This window comes from Balaenoptera acutorostrata, chromosome 9, assembly GCF_949987535.1.
Source record: "Balaenoptera acutorostrata chromosome 9, mBalAcu1.1, whole genome shotgun sequence".
Lineage (NCBI taxonomy): Eukaryota > Metazoa > Chordata > Mammalia > Artiodactyla > Balaenopteridae > Balaenoptera > Balaenoptera acutorostrata.
The window spans coordinates 15,218,773-15,237,503 of NC_080072.1; the positions used below are offsets into that span (position 1 = coordinate 15,218,773).

The 18,731-nt window shown below is 39.9% G+C and overlaps 1 protein-coding gene across 14 annotated transcripts in view; it reads left to right on the plus strand.

Moving 5' to 3' along the window:
* The first annotated feature begins 3,619 nt into the window (after positions 1 to 3,619).
* PHF21A (PHD finger protein 21A) overlaps positions 3,620 to 18,731 on the plus strand; it is a 196,952-nt gene continuing 181,840 nt past the window's right edge. For 4 of the 14 annotated variants that reach the window (XM_007181135.2, XM_007181133.2, XM_007181134.2 and 1 more), the window contains exon 1: positions 3,621 to 4,174. The gene's annotated coding sequence lies outside the window, so the exon portion shown is untranslated. Of the gene's footprint in view, positions 4,175 to 4,999; positions 5,414 to 5,462; positions 6,406 to 7,012; positions 7,206 to 18,731 lie in introns of those variants that run through there. The other 10 variants (XM_028166229.2, XM_028166228.2, XM_007181132.2 and 7 more) reach the window with 8 other exon arrangements.

Genomic DNA, 18,731 nt, shown 5'->3' on the forward strand with positions numbered 1-18,731 from the left:
TCTTTAGCATTTATGCCAGTTAGCCTTTTCAAAAATCCTACAGAGTATTATATTTATTTTATGTATGAGAAACACCAGGGTTCAAAAGGCCTAAATGTTTGTCTAAGGCCACACAGCTAGTGAGTGTCCACGTCGGGCACACTACGAGCTTGAGAAAGACCCACAGAAATATATCACAACCTTGAGTCACCCCGAGACTCCTTGGACGCCATATGCCACATCTGCACTGACAAGGTATTGGGACTCCACGTGTTCACCTTCTCTAGTTACATTAACTCAGAAAATGAATTTGAAGGCACAGGAAAAGATATGTTATGTGGTTCCGTGTGCCAGACACTGTGCTAAGCACTTTCCGTGAATTATTTCATTCAGTTTTCTCAACAGCCCTACAAAGTAGGTATTAATAGCTGCATTTTACAAGATAGGAAACCTAAGGCTCTGAAAGGTTAAGTAATTTGCCTAAAGTGCCTTAGTTGAGAAGGAGTGATACTTCTTGGGTGTGGGAATCCACGGCTGCTTGGTTCCACTGCTCTTCACCATCTTAGAGTGAGGAAGAGTATGTGAATGCAAACGTGGTCCAACAATGAATCACAAGCTAGAGAATTCTTTTTCATAGAGTTTGATAGTTACATGAGTATTAGACAATTATTTGGTTAAACTATTTTAATTAAGTGTAAATATCTAAAACATGAGTTTGCATGACACTGATTTCTGACTGCTATTCAAACATCTTAGTAACCAAGCACCTTCTCGTACAAGAAGTTCAGGGGCTTTCATCATCAAAAGCTGGGTTGATAAACGACAGCCCATGGGCCCAATCCTGCCTACACCCTGGTTCTTTGAGGCCCACGAGCTAAGAATGTTTTAACATTTCTTTTAATGGGTGAAAAAAGAGGAATATTTTCTGACACATGAAAAGTACATAGAATTCAAATGTCAGGGCCCATAAATAAAGGTTTTATTAGAACACAGCCAGGCTCATTTGTTTATATATTTTCTATGGCTGCTTCTGTGTTACTACTGCATAGAGTTGAGAAGTTGTGAGAGAGACTGTATGGTCTGCAAAGTCTAGATATTTCCTATCCAGGTTTCTACAGAAAAAAGTTTGCTGACTCCTGTTCTATAGCATTTACATATTCAGGCACAATTTGAGTTTCTGAATTTTTTCTATGAAATTTTGAAACATTTTAAAGTTTTTTTTCTTTCTTTTTTTTTCCCCCCCAGCAAGAACACTAAAGTAGTCTTGCTCTGAAAAAATTTTGACAGCCTGGGTTGATTTGAAATGACACCATTAGATTATGGTCCAGTGCCTAGTGGGTCCTGCTTGAAAGGCCTCCACCTTCACTCATCTTTTAGATACACTAGAGTTACCTCTAGATTGTAAAGCTGCATCTTACTACCTGACCAGTCCTTCTTTTATTCATACTGACTGTGTTATGGGTTTAGTTTCACAACATTATGAGTTCATCCATCCAGGCTTCTTCTTCTTCTTTTTTTTTTTTTTCAACCAGCCTTCTTGAATCATTTATAGGGATTTTCATTTTCGATCTCAAACTCTTACACACTTTCTCTGCTGTGAATTTTTTTTAAATGTAAAGCTCAGGGTACTAAATGGCCTACACATATAAAATAAAGCCCGTACTTTTATTTATTTTTTAGCTTTAAGAAATCAAAATTTAAAAAAATTGCTTTCTCTTGAGAAATGAAACTTAATTTTGCAGGTCACAGAAGTAAGAAAATGCCTGCATGTCCAAGGATCTCAAAGCACCTCTGGTGGGACTACATAACAAGGTAAAGAACGTCTATTTATTTTTAAATACTGTTTATTTCTTGGAGGAATTAGTATTTAATGGAAAAGATGTGACTAGTAACAAACAGAGCCCAAGGCTATTTCTGGTTCTGTCATTGACTCACTTTGACTTTGGGCAGATCATCTCACCACTGTTGCTCTTTATCTGCAAAAACTGGACTTCATGTCTATGGGAGTTGCATGGCTAATCAATGCCTGGAAAATGCGTAGTGGCAGATGCTACAAAAGTGCTGAGCCTTAAAAACAAAACCACCCCCACCCCCCATTTGTATTCAGTTGAGGTTCGGGCTTATTGTTATTTAACATTCGGAGGCCAACAGTACGTTAAGTCCAGCGTGCTGCACAGAACAGATATCACTGTCCAGCAGGGATTTTTTTTTTTAATCTAAGATTTTGGACTTTTATTTTTTTTCTTTATTGTGGTTGGGGGTTGTTTTAGAATCTACTAGTATTTCCATACAAAAACATTCAGCTCTAAGTTGAAAACTATCGATTTGAAAATCTAAATAACCCCCCTGCAGGGGAAAAAATAAATAAATAAATAAAAAGCCCTCCCCGCCCCGCCAAGAAATCTCTCAAAACAAGAATTCTTCTGATGTTTTTTTCCTCCCTGCAGTTCTCCATGTTACAGTCCTTGGAGGTAGAATAGGCATAAAATACTTTCACTAATAAAATATGACAAACCGCCGGATTATACGTGGCTGATTCCCAGCGATTGCCCTGCTACACAAAGCAGAAAAGTAAATGCCATCATCCCCCTTAGAACAAAAGAACTTAGGAATAAAAAACATGGAGAGGGGGGAGAAAGCAGTAATAAATAAAGGTGAGCGAAGGATCCCGTCCCCCGCCCCTCCCCGAAGCGAGTGTGGGACTAAGTACGGCTAATAAAGTGGTTCAAGGGTAGTTATTTGGAAAGGGGGCGGGGTGGCGAGGGGAGGGAGCGGGCGAGCGGCGGCCGGGGATTGCATGTTGCATTCGACTTGAGGTTGCATCTTTCTCCTGTTGCCTGGACCACGCTCTCCCATTGCAGTGCTTCCCCATCGCTTCTCTCCGTCCCTGCCCTCGCGGCTTTATTTCCCCCCTTCCAACTGCTGTTGCACTGGAGGGAGTTGGGGCCGCTCCGGAGCCCCTGTGCAGCTCCTGCGACGGGAGGGGGAGTTGGGCTCGGGCCGCTGAGTTGGGGGGGCCGCAGCGGGCTCCGGCCTCGCCTCGGCTGCAGCTACACGAGTGCCGAGCTGCAGCGCTGCACGGGCCCATCATTGCGGCGGCCCCGGAGTTTGGCCGCCGCCGCTCCTTGTTCAGCCCCATCACCGCCGCCGCCGCTGCACTGGAGTTTGGCTGCTGCTGCCCTACTTCACTCTAGTTTAGTTTCACTCACTTTACATCCGGGTTTTTTCCCTAGGCAATGGGGACCGCAGCACACCCCGTTCCTTAGGCAAAGTGAAATAAATTCGCCGCACCGACACGTCAAGTAGTCCGCCCGCCCGAGCGCCGCCGCGGGCCCCCACCGCCCCTCCCGCCGCCGCCCCGTCGCCCCCGGGGGGGACCGTGCGCCCCGGAAGCCATGGGAGGTGGCGCGGGGGCCCGGGCCGGCCGCCGTACAACTCCGCCCGGCGGCCCCCTCCCTCCCCGCCGTGCCCCTCTACCCCGGCGCCTCCTCTCCCCCCGCCCTCGTCCCCGCTTTCCCAGCCCCAGTCCCTCTCGCCCGGCTCTCGGGAGCGGCGGGGACGCGCACGGCGGCGGCGGGCCGGCGGGGCCGCGCGGCGGGCTCCCGCGCGGGCGAGTGTGTCTGGGCCTGGGCGGAGGGATCCCCGGGCTGAGGCGGCGGAGGTGCTGCGGCCCGGGGCCGGGTGGTGAATGGGCTGGTGGTGCTCGCTGCTGCTGCTGAGAGGAGGAGGAGGAGGATGAAGAGTTGGGCTTGTTTGTCTCCCACAGTTTCTCTCCTGCTGCTCTGATTTTCCCCCCACATTCCGGCCCGGGGCCTGTGTGTCTCTCCTGGAGGAGGAGGAGGATCCAGTTCCTCCCCCCACCCCCTCCTCCCCACCCCCCCTTGCCTGGGGAAGAGGAGGAAAGAAACAGCCCAGAGAGAGAGGGAGAGAGAGAGAGAGTGAGTGAGAGAGAGAGGGGGAGAAGAGGAGAGGAGGAGGAGGAGGAGGAGGGAGAAGGGAACAACCTACCATCTTAACACACTAATATCTAAAAAGTGCGAGAGGCCCAGAGCAGCAGCAGAAGCAGCAGCAGCAGCTCCAGCTTCTTCCCTCCCTCCCCATGAAGAAGAGTTCCCTCCTCCTCCTCCTCCTGCTTCTCCTGCTCAGAGTTCCTGCCTCCAGCTGCCAGGGGGGACAGCCAGCCAGCAGCAGGAGGGTGCAGTATCCCAGCTTTTCCATTCTCTCTTCTCCTCACTCTCCTCTCTTTTTTTTTCTGGAGTAGCTCTATTTCCCCTCCCTCCCCCCTTCCCCTTCCCCCTCCCCCCTCCCTCCTCTCTCTCTCTCTCTCTCTCTCTGTCTCTCTCTCTCTCTCTGTCTTGTCTCTGGTGTTTGTCTCTGGGAGGTACAGGGGCTGCTTGCTTGGAGTTTGTTTTGGGGGGGAGGGAGGGGGAGGGGAGGGGTGTGTGGGAGGGAGGAGGGAAAGGGGGGTGTTCTCGGCAGGACCCCCTCAGTCAACTTGAGATTTGAGCAGTAACTTCCCCTTCGGGGCGCCCCCCTGCGTGCCCTTCCTATTCCTCCCCCCATAAAAAAAAGACAATGGAAAAACCTTGTCTCCCCCTTCCTCCCCTCTGCCCTCCACCCCTCCCCAGGATAAATTGGAAGTAAGTTTATGAGCAGCCTCGGGAGCCTGGGCTCTGAGTGCTGGGCCGGAGCGGGTGACAGAGGCGGCGCACCGGGGGTGGCGGGGAGGGGGCGTCACATTGTCCCGGCGGGGGGCCGGGGAGGGGGCCGCCGGTGGGGGCGGGGGGCGCGGAGCCTCGTCCGCCCCCTTGGGCTCTCCCTCCGCCCAGGGATGGTCGCCGGGGCTCTTTCACTACCCCCTCCCCCCAGGATGATGTCGGGGGGAAGTTTTTATTATGGTTATTTATTTAATTTTTTTTTTTTTTTGAAAACCATCTTGTTTGGTGACTGAGGGATCTGGTTTAAAAAAAAAAAAAAGCTGCGGCTGCTGACGCTGCCGGGCCCGAGTGTGTGTGTGTGTGTGTGTGTGTGTATGTGTGTGTTGGTGCATTTGTCTTGGGTGGCCGGAGCAGCGTTGGGGAAATTCCGCTTATTCTTCTTCTTCTGCAACTTGTTATTCCGGAGAGTGTGCCAGCACCCCTCACCCCGGGGCCGGTCCTCCCGCACTCGCCCCCGCATCCCGCGGCCGCGGGGCGCCCCCGGGACCCTGCGCCGGCCGGGGCCGCCAGGCCGCTCCAAGAGGGGCCGCAGCCGCCCCTCCCCCGCCCGCGCCCCCGCCGGGGGGAGGGGCGCGCGGAGTGGGACTCTTTCCGTTTGGTCCAGCCCCGTCGTGCACGCAGTTCCCAACACTTCTCGTCATCCTCTCTTTGGTCTCTTTATTCTGCTGAGCGGTGCTGTTAGGATTTCTTTTTTTCCCCTGACCACGTTCGCGATGGTGGGTAGCAGCAAGGTGGCCCTGGCAGGGGAGGGGTTGATGTCGAGATTGGGCACCGGGGGAAGAATGTCTCCTTTCAACTTTGTGACTTGCACCCCCGGAGAAGGCCACACGCCGGTTGTGGGGTGCAGATGTGCTGAGAGTGATTTCTAAGTAGTTGAGTTGTTGAGATGAGGGGTACGGCTGCTAATGGTAGGCAGGTTTTGTTTTTATTGGTGAATCTGGTGTCATCATATTCCGGTCATATGTTGAAATATTCTTTGTTTAGGTCTTGAAGTAGAGGATCTTACTTTTCACGTCCACATTGTGTTGTTTTTAAATGATGTCTCTGCAAGTATGGCTTTCTAGAATTTCAAATGTGAGTTAAGGTCCGGGCGTATGCGGGCCTCAGCACTGGCCTTGACAGTGAACTTTGTGACTGTGTTTTGGATTTCAAAGATTTGCCCCATAACTGGGGTGCGAGCTGTGCATTTTTGTTAATAGTAGGTGTCAGGAATGTAGATGCTTGAGGTGGGGACGTTAGAGAAGGAAGAACATTTATATATTAATAATTGATAGCTTAATATTAGAAACAGATTAATTTGGGCTGATGAAATTTTTTTTTTTTTTAAAGCAGTTATGCACTCTAGGAAACCTTTTCATAGGCACACTTCTTAGGGGTTCTTTAGGGCACAGAGCTTGAATATCTCCTTTTAGACAGGTTACTCACCAACATCTGTAGCTTCATTGAGGGCCTGATAAGGGGACTAAAACTGGGGCTATGACATCTAAGTGTACTTTTCAGTGTTTATGTTGTTTGTTTACATCTGATGTTCACTCACGTTTGGGCAGTGGAAATAAATAGGTCAGATTTTCTTTTGGTTTTTGAAGACTAGCCCTCTCCCCCTCATCCCCCCCTTTTTTTTAAGTTTCACAATTTACTTGGTTTCACAGCGTTGTAGGAAACTGTTACTACATTTTTACTGGAAATACTATTATTCATTTTGATTTTGGTAAGTTCTTTTCTATTCTTTTTTTCTGTCTCTGTATATGGAATCTACATCGTGGGCTCAAAACTGGCTTATTAAGGGCCGTTTAAAATGTCTGAAGAATGCATTTTAAAATCTCAGGACACATCTTTTGATGGCAAAGAGGAAATTTTTGTGTGCAGTTATGCTCATGTTTATGAAAAAAATTTCTGCACTTAAAACTTTTGTAGATATACAACTATCCTTAAATGAAGAGCATAGTAATAGTGCAGAAAATTCACAAAACACAAACTTTTGGCTAACATGTTAAAAATATTCCAGGTGTTTTTCTTTATGTCATACTTTTGCTTGTCTTAGCATAATAGTGTTTGCAATATGACTGGCATTGCTTGGATGGTCTTAATAGTCTTTTGCTTGAGTGCTTCTGAAGGCTTTTTAACATAGTTTTTAGCTAATTTTGCAAGCTTTATTTAAACATGTTGCACTTTGAACTCAGGCAGGTCTTTATGGAACTGGAAAAGTAATAAATTAAGACTCCTGCCTATGCCAGATTTTATTTTTAAGAGGTATAAGTGATGGATGGGGCCCTATTTCTTTTAGCTGTGAAGGGTCCATCCTTTTTCCCATTCAGTCATCTGGAAAGAGCTGCGTCAGAAATACTCTTCTTCTGCTTACATGAAGAACTCTAAATGCTATCCAGCAGGAGGTGCTGCAGCAAGATAAAGGAAATCTATGAATTTTGAGGGTCTTGCTACTTATTACAGCTCTACTTAGCATCAACTAAGCAACAGGATTAACACCTTAAAGTTCCAGAAAGATTTTGAGTAAGTCCATTGAAAAATTCCATTTGCCATTTGAAACAAATTTTTGACTGCTTTTTACCTGCTTACAATATTACACAAAGTAGATTGCTTATTGTGGATAGCTTAAGGATGCTGCCCTGAGGTACAGAGTGCTGTTAGAATTATTTTAGTTTGAAGAGGAGTTATTCTCATATTGGTGAGTGGGGTGTTGAACACATTTTTAAAAATTCTGTGCAATGGATGGCTATAAACAAAAGTAGTTGGTATGACTTGGGACTTTAGGCTTTATGGTCATCCCTGTAATGTTAATACAAGTGGGATATAGAGTACTTGAACTATTGGAAAGGGAGATATTGTATGGAAAAATTTTTAGACTTTTTATGTTTTTTTCCTCCAATCCATGGGCAGTGATCCTAATAGATAAATTCTTAGGCGCTCAGCGTTATAAATACATATGGTTGATGTATTTGAGTTGGCCTCCAAAGACTGAGATTCTTGAGCTAGAAGTAAAGTTCTGTCTGTGGGTATGGGTCATTGCTGATATGTCCCTTAGTAACACTTAACAATAACTGCATAAAGATGAAAGTATTTTTGTAGCATTTATAGCACATGTCCTTTGAAAGTCTGTTAGTGTTAGGTGAATTGATTTATCACTGGAAATATCATGCTACTGTGGTGGCTTGTAAAGTTTTATGTCAAAGTTTAAAAACTTGGGATTGTGTAGAAAATTTGATGAATCTGCTTTGAATTTTGTTTGTTTTTTAGGAATAATACTGTACTTTTTTCTCAATAAGATCAAATGAGATAATACATATGAAAGTTCTTTGTAAATTGTCAGAAACCATGCAGATGTTAAGTTGTTGAGATAGGTGGCTAATTAATACATGGACAGAAGCTTCTGTCATTAAAATACTAACTGTCTCCATATCATTTGGGAAATGAGTGCATTAAAAGTGCACCCAGAACACTTTATGAATTTTTTTTTAAATACTGCTGTGGTTACCAAAAAGCTCTTTGTTACAGTTTTGAAGCTTTGTTTAAAAAATGCTGCCTAGGCAGTTTCCCTTAATTCAAAAAAAAGATCATTTTTCCTTTTGTAGATCCTGTGAAATGTGTATCCCCTGGTTAAAGTTTTTGTTCATTTCACCATTGATGTGATAGTAGTTGATTTTAGTGATTATTTAAGTTCCCGGATTCTTCTATAGACTCTTACTAACACACAGAGTAACAGATGTCACAGTTAACATTTTGATTGTTTTGACTGATCCTGCTAACTTTCTGAAAAATTCTTACTTACTAAACCTTTCAAACTTGTTTCAAAGTGAAAAAGACATACTTGTATGCATTAGTATTAGGTACGTGTGTGTATCATTTTTGTTTTTCTAATTTAGAGGGATGCGTGAGGAAATGACTACTCAAATCTAGAGGAGTGCACTGAAATATTTTTTGTGTAAAAATAACCCAGAAGTTTAAAACTCAGAACTTTGAGTTCTGGCCTTCTTAATAGACTCTGCTCACCTATTTGGACTAAGGTAAAATGACATATAGATAATTGGGAGTCCTTATGTTTATGAGCATATCAAAAGATAGAGTACCCTAAATTTTAGAATTGACTGCTCTTTATGAAATAACCTCAATTAGAAATGAAATGTAGAAACTTGCTTCGGTGAAGGGTGAGAAAAACATTTAACTGTTTAGATAAAAATGAAACCTCTCAGGGTAATATTAACGTTTTCATCCTGCAGACAGTGAATGCTAAAGCTTTTTTTGAGGAAATACATTAAGGTTATATTAATGTGCTTTTAAATTTTGTATCCTTAGTATTTTATTGCCAAAGTCTTTTGTATTTAATTAGTATTGAAAGGGAGAAAAGGGATTAAAGTTTTAGGTCTCTAACCTTTGACAGAATTCCTTTATATCTATATTCAGAGCTGATTTCTTGAAACATGTTTGAATTTTCATATTAATTTGTCATGGGAAATATTAATGATGTATGTTGACTTCTCAGAACTTTTGTACGTGGGCTTTTTTTGTAGGCCCTAAGTATTCTTTAGGAGCTTAGCAGTGTATTTTGATCACTTTAACTTTACCAGGTGTGTAGTTTTGCTGCTTTGAGGTGTTTTGTTTTGTTTTGTTTTATTTTTGAAGAGGTAATATATTAACACTGCATTAAAAGTATTGTAGATAATTATTTCTTAAATAGCATATGTTTCCTTCTTTGTATATTTGTATGTATATGTGGCCATACTGTTTTGTAGGCTTTCATATCATCTTATTTGTGTATTGAATTTCTGAACAGTTATCTTTTGTGAGAATGCTGAAATAGACCTTTAAGAATAACTTTTATATTGCTTGTCTATCAATTAAGTCTTAAACTGGGATGGTGGTGAACTCTTTCCCTTTTAGAGATAATATGTGAGTTTCAGTCATCCTTTGGGCTTTTCTAAGGCAACTTTCTTACACTGGACACTTGTTTGGCAGTCTGAATGCCTCTACGCTTCTCTCCCTCCAATACACTGCAAACTGTACACCCCCAACCCCCTTGCTAAATAAAAAATAGTGAGCGGGTCTCGGCTGAAGGAAACGATTCTTTCCTATATTTTGGAATCATCTATGGAAATGATTTTCTGCTTTTTAAAGTAGACAAAAAAGTGAACCGGTAATTTGGAAATAGGAAAGGGATGGGGCCTAACAGGTTGATGATCTAGGCTTTATTTTGACTCTGTTTGTGGGCCTAGGGGAGAAAAATAACTTAAACACAGAAGCCAGAAAGATGGGTTTTGTTTTATTGTTTTGGCTGCATTGCGAATACAAACTGTCAGTACTTGAGGAGAAGGAGCAGCAGAAAGGAATTGATTTTTTTCTGCTGCAGATCCAAGTATTGTTAACCATGTGCATCTCTAAAGCAGCATACTTACGTATTAAACAGTAGTTGATTCTTTTACTCAATTAACAGTCAGAACCCTAAACTTTTTTTTTTAAATTTTAAATAAGTACCCAAAACTTCAGAGTTAATGACAATAATTTCCTGATAAAAGTGGGTGATAGTAACCATGGCAACTGCTATCTCTGGCCTATGGACAGTATGTTGTATTGATGAAGCTTCAGATCCTATAGTAGCCTGTCACTTTTATGGTGAAATGTAGTAGCTTGTGTTGCAGGTGATTTTTAGCTGGATTATGTTAAATTTGTGTGCCAGCTTATCTTTCCTTGTTAGGAATTTCTTGGACTGTATTCCACAGCATGTTTGTGAAGGTACTGTTGCCTGAAAATAACCCACCACCTGTGTCAGGCCTCCTGATGCAGATTGCACTTAGTTCTTTCCCAGCCTCCTCCTTCAGTCTTGCAGAAAATAGGGGTGTGTGTAGAAACTATATACATAAATTACAGCTCAAAGTTGTCTACTTGGGTTTGGACATGTTATTGATAGCTTAAAAAAAATTTTTTTTTTTTTTTGGAAGACGTCAGTGGATGAGAGAAATGGAATTTTTTTCCCCTGAATGTTCTTTTCACACATGTGTGTGTGAAATGAAGGGTGAGGAGTGGAAGGGGTAAATATTGAGTAAGGACTTGACAAAAGAGGAACTTAAGTATTATTCGTTTTTTTTGTTGTGTGTGTGTGTGATGGTGGTATGTGTATAACTGTAAGAATACATTTCCTAATGGGCAGTATTAAAGTATGGGAAATGTTTTCTTACGAGAATTTCCTTCAAGAAAAATTATTTATAAAAATATAACTTGAAAGACTGTTAAGAGAAAAGCTGGTAAAACAAAACTTTTTGGGGGGAGGAGAATAGAAAGCTTTGAAACTGATCAGACTTTAAAAAATTGTTTTAAAAATTGTATCTTTAAATATAATTTAAAAATTGTAACACATCTTTTTGCTTTTTAAGGATTTCTTTTATATGCTTATCCTGTATAAGGTTTTTCTAATGTGAACATGTTGATCTAAATGTTAATTGATACTTTTTCCAGTATATGCTAAAGAATCTGTGCTAGGGCAGAGAACAACCAAATTTTATCTGGATTTGACTAGGCCCTGATAGTAAAATCTAGTCAGATTGTGCTAGATAGTTCAGTTTCTTGAAACTTACTGTGATCGGGGGAAGTGGTTTACTTACTACAAGTCCCAAGATGCATTGCGGTTTTTTGCCTAACTCCAGAATAGAGCATTGCATGCTGGGACCTGTAGTTGATTTAAACAGCACAGGGAACCCTTCTCTCCTGTCTACTCCATTTTATACACAGCTTCCCAAGCCTTTAAGAACTTTCTGCTAAGTGAAGTTTGATTGTTAATATCATGGTTATTATGCTGTTGATATTCTAAAGTGAGTCTTCAGGAACACTCTAGTGTATTAGTTTACCTTAGATGAGTTTGCTGTTTTTTTAAATCAGTTGCTGTAAGATTTACATGTAAAACAGCGTATGTATGTATATATAGTCAAAACTTGACTTCGCAATTGTAAATTTTTTTTGTCTATGATGATATAGGTCCCTATAATTACAGCATTAACTGATTGCTAGTGTGGGCATTAGAATTAGAAGACTTATTGTGGGGCCGGATATGTATGCTGTTCTCTTTTTTTGAATGGGGACAATTATTCAGTAAAGTTGGACGGAAGGGTTTTTTTGGTGCCAGTATTTAAGCTCAGAGTTTTTTATTCTTCTGTAATGATTGTCAACATCTTGAATCTCAGTATTCTTTAAATGGAAGACAGAGTCCTGAAAATAAATGTGATTTTAGTGTAAATTTAATACTCAAAGGTATAGGCTGGAAGGTAGAGAAAAAGGGAAGGTTTCTTAAATAATTTGTGTATATTTTCATTTGTAAACTTAAAATTTTTGTCCTTTTGAGGGTTCTAATACTTCCAGTTTATTAACTACTGTCAGTGTTGTTGCGGGGATTAAACGTTAAAAATCTGTGAAAGTGCTTAGCACAGTTCCTGGCCCATAATAAAGGCTCAGTAAATGTTTATAGAGTTAGCAATAGTAGTAGTAGTAGTGGTTATTGTTATTTTAAAAAATATTATGCTTTACATTTTTCCCTCTCTTTTTACATTGTTACTTGATCAGAAACCCAGGATGTTCTAACAAGGCCTTGAGATTTTTGGCCTATGGTAATGATGTGGCAATCCCCTAGAATTTTTTGCTGTACTTAAAATGTCTTTGCACCTCAGTTTCTCCCTCAGTGATAGATGCCCGAAGTCAGACAACCAGCCAGTAGCAGAATTTTCACCAGGATTCAGCTCTGCCTATTCAGTACTCTTTGCCACTGTGCCATGGCCTTTGGTTGACTTCGGAAAGTTCAAAAGATAATGAAAATTTCTTTTGTTAATAATGTTTGCACTGTTAGAACATCCAAACTAGTTGATTAATGAAAGTAAGATGCTGCAAGAATGTTCCTCGTGTCACAGTGTATGTAACCTTGGAAAAATTCTGTTGTCTTTAGAAGCATGAACCAGTCTATCACCACAGTTCACAGTGTTACAGGATTGATGTATTGGAGGCCAGTGAGCAGCCCCAGAAAGAAAATGTAGTTTCAGGTCTGTGGGTTGTACTTAAAATGTTAGGTTCAAAGAAATCATACGTCTTTATATTATTTTTCTCTTTTAGGACACTAACTTCTTTTAGGCTCTTGAGATTGTTCAAGGATATTTTTATCTGCATGGCTTTTAGCTTTTTGAGAAGGGAAAGGGACACCTGGGAATACTGAAAAATGTAAGCATAAGTTGTGGTTTGTGTGCCTTAGTTTGAGTGTATGTAGAATCAGGGAAGTGTCTTTCTTATCTGCTTGGCCAGTCTATATTCTAGCAGAGTTCCTCAAATGTTATTGCTGAGGGCTGCTGTGTTTATTTAAGAAAACTCTGCCTTTAGTAGTAATTATTTAAGTACTTGTTTATACAACAACCCATTCCACTATAATAATACTAACCTTTTTTTCCTCACAAACGTGAACTGGAACTTGTTAATGTTTGTATACTAGACATGAGATAGATTCTTTAGCTGTGTCATAAATTTATGGTATCTGGTCTGATATTCTTCCACATTATGAATGGTTTTATTTATTTTATGTTAACTCGTCTTTTCAAGATGTAATATTAAAATGAAATTAATCAGTGGTTACAAAGATGTTAAATTCAAAGGGCTAAATGTAAGGGAGAAAATGGTCTCTGGTATTAATTGGCCAGTACAGGAAGTTTGGATGAATTCTGTTCTACATTTTATAGTGTGCACACCTGTGTGATTCCTGAAATACTATAGTTAGGAATAAGGAGAGGAAACAAGGAGAGTAAAACTGGGCAGCCATGTGTAATTATCTGTAGAGTTCTTTGACACACCTAAATTATTGAGCACAGTTTTCTGTCTTTTTTTAAATGAAATGTCTGAGACCAATGTAAATGAAATGGTTGTGATGGTGTCAGAGGACCTGGCTTTAAGACCAGTCCTGTCACTAGCTGTGTATTTGAGAAATTCATCCTAGCTGGGCTTTAGTTTTCCCAGTACTGTAGTAAAATGGGGATAATGGTAAAAGCCTGCTTCACTATGTTGCTAAAAGGATTAGATGAGATAATACTCATGAATGTACTTTATAGACTAAAGAAGTATCAATACATATAAATTGAGTTTTTAATCACTAATAGACGGCTGGATTTTAAGATATTTGTCTATATTGTGTTAACAATGTTAATATTTTTAAAAATTTAAATATATGAGTTAGAATCATAATTGGTGATCTAGATCCCCCCACCCTCCCACCATGGCCAACAGACAAGTTCTTAACATGTGTTTACAGTGTAGTTCTTGACAACATGCGCTGATGCCTTTGTGTGTATATATCGTATATATAAAAATATCACAAATGTACTGGTGTGTTACAGTAATGAAAAGTTTCAATTATGGGCTTTTGTGTTGAAAAATATTTTTATGTGTTAATGTACAAACTTACACAAATATACATATTTGTCCTTAGAGAAATGGCATAGGTATAAGACTTAAAATATTTGGCAAGTTGTGAACAGTTTTTGTATTTTAAAGTTATCTGTTATAATATTAATAATAATAATTAACATTTGCTGAGTGTTTATTATGTTTAGTACTAAGCCTTTTTACATACAGGATCTCATTTAATTTTAATCCTCACAGCAATATTCTGAGGATTTACTGTTATTATTCTACTCCCATTTGACAGATGAGGAAATGAAGGCTTACCTGGGATAACATAGGTAGCAAATCATACAATCTTACCTCAAGCCCAGGTTTGATTCCAGAGCCCCTCCTCTTAAGTGTCTATAATGCTGTACTAAATTGTGCAATTCCCATAGAAACCTAGCAAGTGAATTACTAAAGAGGTTTTTCAATCTACTGAAATGGCCACAGCTTTGACATATCATTTTAAGAATGTTTCATCTGATTTTGGTTGGGTTAGGTTGAATGTTTTGGAAGTAGTAAGCACTGGAATGGATTGGAAATGAAGGCATTTGGGATAGTGTATGTCCTGTCCATCATTGTATGCCCATTGCCAAGCACAGCGCCTACTGTGGAGTGGGGTCTAATACCTATTTCTTAAAGGTTGGAATTTGGGCACGGGAGCATGATAGGTTATTTTATACATTTTTTTAGTAGGTGCAGATAGTTTACATTGGCTATTTCAATTAGTCCTTATTTAACTATCAACATTTTAGAGCGTTTGATGGTAAGTGTCCTTTCTTTTAATATTTAATGTTATTTTAATACTTTAAAAATATTAAAAGACAGAGCATCGGAGTTATAAAAGTAATACTTGCAATATAGATATGTGTAAAGTAGAAGACTAAAGTTATCCCATTCTCACCTACTTAAAAATTTTCCTGTGCATTTAACTATGTATAATGTATATGACTTTTCAAAATAAGTAGAATTATACCATAATACTCTCTTGAAGTTTACTTTTTTCAGGTGGCTATTTAAAAAACTTGCTTGTTTTTGAACATAAGGCTCAGGTGGGAAATGGGAGTGAGGTTGGAAGGAGAGAGGTGGGTAAGATTTATACATTAATATTATAAACCTAATGCCCTAGACTGATTATTACTTATGGGGCAAAAAGCATTTTAAGTTCTTTTTACTTGCACCTAATGCCTTAGAAATGGCCATTGTTATTTAAAAAATTTTAAAGTCTCAACTGATGTAAAATGACAGCATTGTTTTCTGTGCTGCACAAGTAACTTAGAAAGTATCATTTCAGAAATAAATTCTGCTAGTTTATTCTGGTAGTTATTTATAAAGAGATCAGTTGTGGTTTCAGATAACTTTTTTTTTTTAAACTGGTAGCCTCTCTTCCTGGTTGTTAGGAGGGATTCATTCAACATTTTCACAGTAAAGTAGAGTTTTAAAACCAAGAAAATGCTTGTGCTGTTTTAATTAATAGCGGCTCAAACCAGTACTGCTTAATGGGCATCCAGATATCCTGCCCAGGAATTAGTTCTTCATATGAGTAGTGTTGGTGGAACTCACCTTCATCCCTATCCCTCCTTACTCAGCCACCTTCAAATGCTATACTGGTAACCCGGCATTTTTTAAAGCAGTAAAAAAAGGAAAAAAAAAGGTAAATTATTGGAAGTGCCGATAATTTATTGAGTGCCAGTAATTCATTTTTATGGTGTTATATATATTAAAAGAAAAAGCATACTCAAGACCTTATAATCTGCATTAAATATCTTTTGATTCTGGCTTTGAGAGTTTTGACTTGTTGATAAGGTTGTTATTCATAATTCACCTTTGTAATTTTTAAATTAAAAAATTTTATTTCATAGGTAATAAGTTTTTCATTATAGAAGTTTAAAAAAATTCTTTCTAATTCTAGAATGCGCTCCTATCTAAGGTGATTTATACTTCTTTAGACCCGTATTTAGTGAAGTGCTAAAGCATGGCCTTAAAATTCTAAGAATTGGATCTGGTAGGGTGTAGCAGTTAACTAGTTTTAACAAGCCATGTTAAGGTTATTTCTTGTTGGTAGCATTCATGTGTGCTTTTCATTTTGTGTGGCTCAGACCATGCCCTAGACAGTATTTTATTATTTCTCATGATAATTTTATAAGTGTACAAAGGGCTCAGTTCATGTCATGGACGGTAAAACTGAGGCAGAGAGAAGAATTTGAGTAAGTTAACAGCGTAGCCTAATTTTCCGACCTTCTTATTCTGGTTTTGGTCTTCTTAACCTGTAGTATCCAAACTTTTAAATATTATGGCCCCCAGTAAATGTATACTTAGATATAATTTACTGAACCTAGTGTTTTGTGTATGTTATAAAACATACAGGAAATTAGAAATTTTTAAAAGGATGAGATTTAAAAATATAATTTGTGTTTCTTCCCACGGTCCTCTTCTTTCCCCCGGGTGGGCACACCCACTTGGAGACTAGCAGTCGAGATAGACTGTTCTTCTGCAGAAGAGGTAGCCATGGGGACACCTGGAGGACCGTTGGTACAAGGTGTGGGGCTTTTAAGTTGGAGCGATCTTTTACAGCTTTTTAATTTTAAAGAAACAGCCTTTCTTTCTGTGAAGGCTGAATGGTCGAGAGTAAAGGCCTTGAGAGAGGTTAGCTTAAAAGACAAAAATATAGGCCTTATTTGTTTTCTTCAGAGTTGTCCAAAGGGAAAAGGCTGGCCTACCCTGACAGCTCCTGCTCCCACTATGGAGATGGCAGTGGCTTTTTCTGTTGTTGTCAGGCAGTTTATAGAACGCAGGATAGCTTGGTAAGCGTCTTCTCTGTGCCTGATATGACGTAACATTGTGGAGTATGCAGCATGCATGTTAAGTACAAGTGGTTGTATTTGGCTTGTTGCTGCAGCATTTTTGAGGCTGTCTTAAAAAGCGATTATCACTCGATAGAGTTGGATATGTGCAAATTATTGAAATCATCATTTCATGAAGACCAAACTTTGTAACTTGAATTATCCTGTTTAGTATTTGTTTACTGCGCCCCCCCCCCCCCGCCCCCCAGAGCAGAATTCTTTTTCTGAAAGGAACAGATGCCGTTAGCTTATCAGGACCTGATACTAAAAAGCCCACAAAAATCTTTGTGCTGCTTATTTTCTTTATTTAATCTATATGCAAAGCATATTGTAATTATTGCTGTTAGAGGGTTTTAAGGTGATGGTTCCTCCCCACCCTTTTTGTGCTCAGGGGAGATAGATGAGGAATGCCAAATTGACAACTTGGTATAAAGAAATAATGACCACTGAAATAAAACAGGAGTTCAAATAAAAAGCAAACCAGATACAAATGTAGAATGAAAATATCCTTTAGTAAAATGTTAGCATGCTGTACTTGGAACAGATGCCACATTAATTCAAAAGAGAGCCCAGAAAATGTGGCAACTTTACGATGTCAATGGAGGGAGCTGCAGTAGTTCCTGTTCTCATTGTGTCAGGTTCTTAGTACCTCCAGGTCCAGTCCTGTTTTTCTGTCTATTTATTTTCTGTACATATTACATGTTAATATACAAATATTAAATCCATGCTTAATATTTTTGTTATTAGTTAAATACATTGTCATATTAATAGATATTAGTATAAAAGCCCAATAACTTGTAATCCAACAGTAATTATTCTTGTTTTAAATATGCATATCAACATTTGTAGAATCTGAGGCAAAAATGGGCTTTTCTACGCACCCTTCAAGGCACATTTATGATAATAAGGTAGTCTAAGAATTGAGACTTTCAAAGAGGCTTACTGCTTTTTGAATGTGGAATTTGGACAAGTTACAAAATTATGAGAATTTTGCATTTTTTTCTCATTTAAATTTGTAGTTATCATTGGACATTTGTTATGATTTTTAAGTAGCTTAGATTCATTCATTCCTTTTGCTGTGTTTTTTATGGTGTTTGGGAAGAAGAAGAAAGGGTGATGGAAGGGTACTATGCACACTTGGGTACTTCCAGAGTGACATTCATTTTATAGAAGATTGCACAGGGGCATCTCTGAATTGCCTGTAACTTGCAGTGCATGGTTAGTGTGTCTGGGTGTGGAGGGAGATGGGCTGGGGGCTCTTAACCTGATTTACAGTGTGCCACTTCCTGAGCAGTGCAGTGATCTAATCACTAGGGGCATATCTTCTGTGCCTGTAAAGAAGTCTGGTGCGCATGCTTAGAAAAGCACTACTAGTCTTCTCTCAGTCAAAGCATGAAGGCTTACAATTTACTCATTTTGTGAAAAGGTTAAAAGTTTTGTTTTTATGCCATTCAAGACAAGGGAAGTTTTTAGCATGGCAGTAGAGCACAGTGGTTAAGAGTATGGGCCAGTCTGCATAGGCTCAAATCCTGGCTTTGCTCTGTGCAATCTGCATTTGTATTAGCTCTGTGACAGTGGTCAAATCACTTCACCTGCTGTGCCTCTGCTTCAGTTTCTTCATCTGTAAAGTAAGAATGCATAATAGTACCCTTTTTCTGAGGTGGTTACGAGGAATAAATAAGTGCCTGACACGTAGTAAGCACTAAATAAATGGTAGCTATTGTTAGCTATTATTACTTAACCTTAATTCTAGATTCTTCTTCTCTTCTCAAGGCTT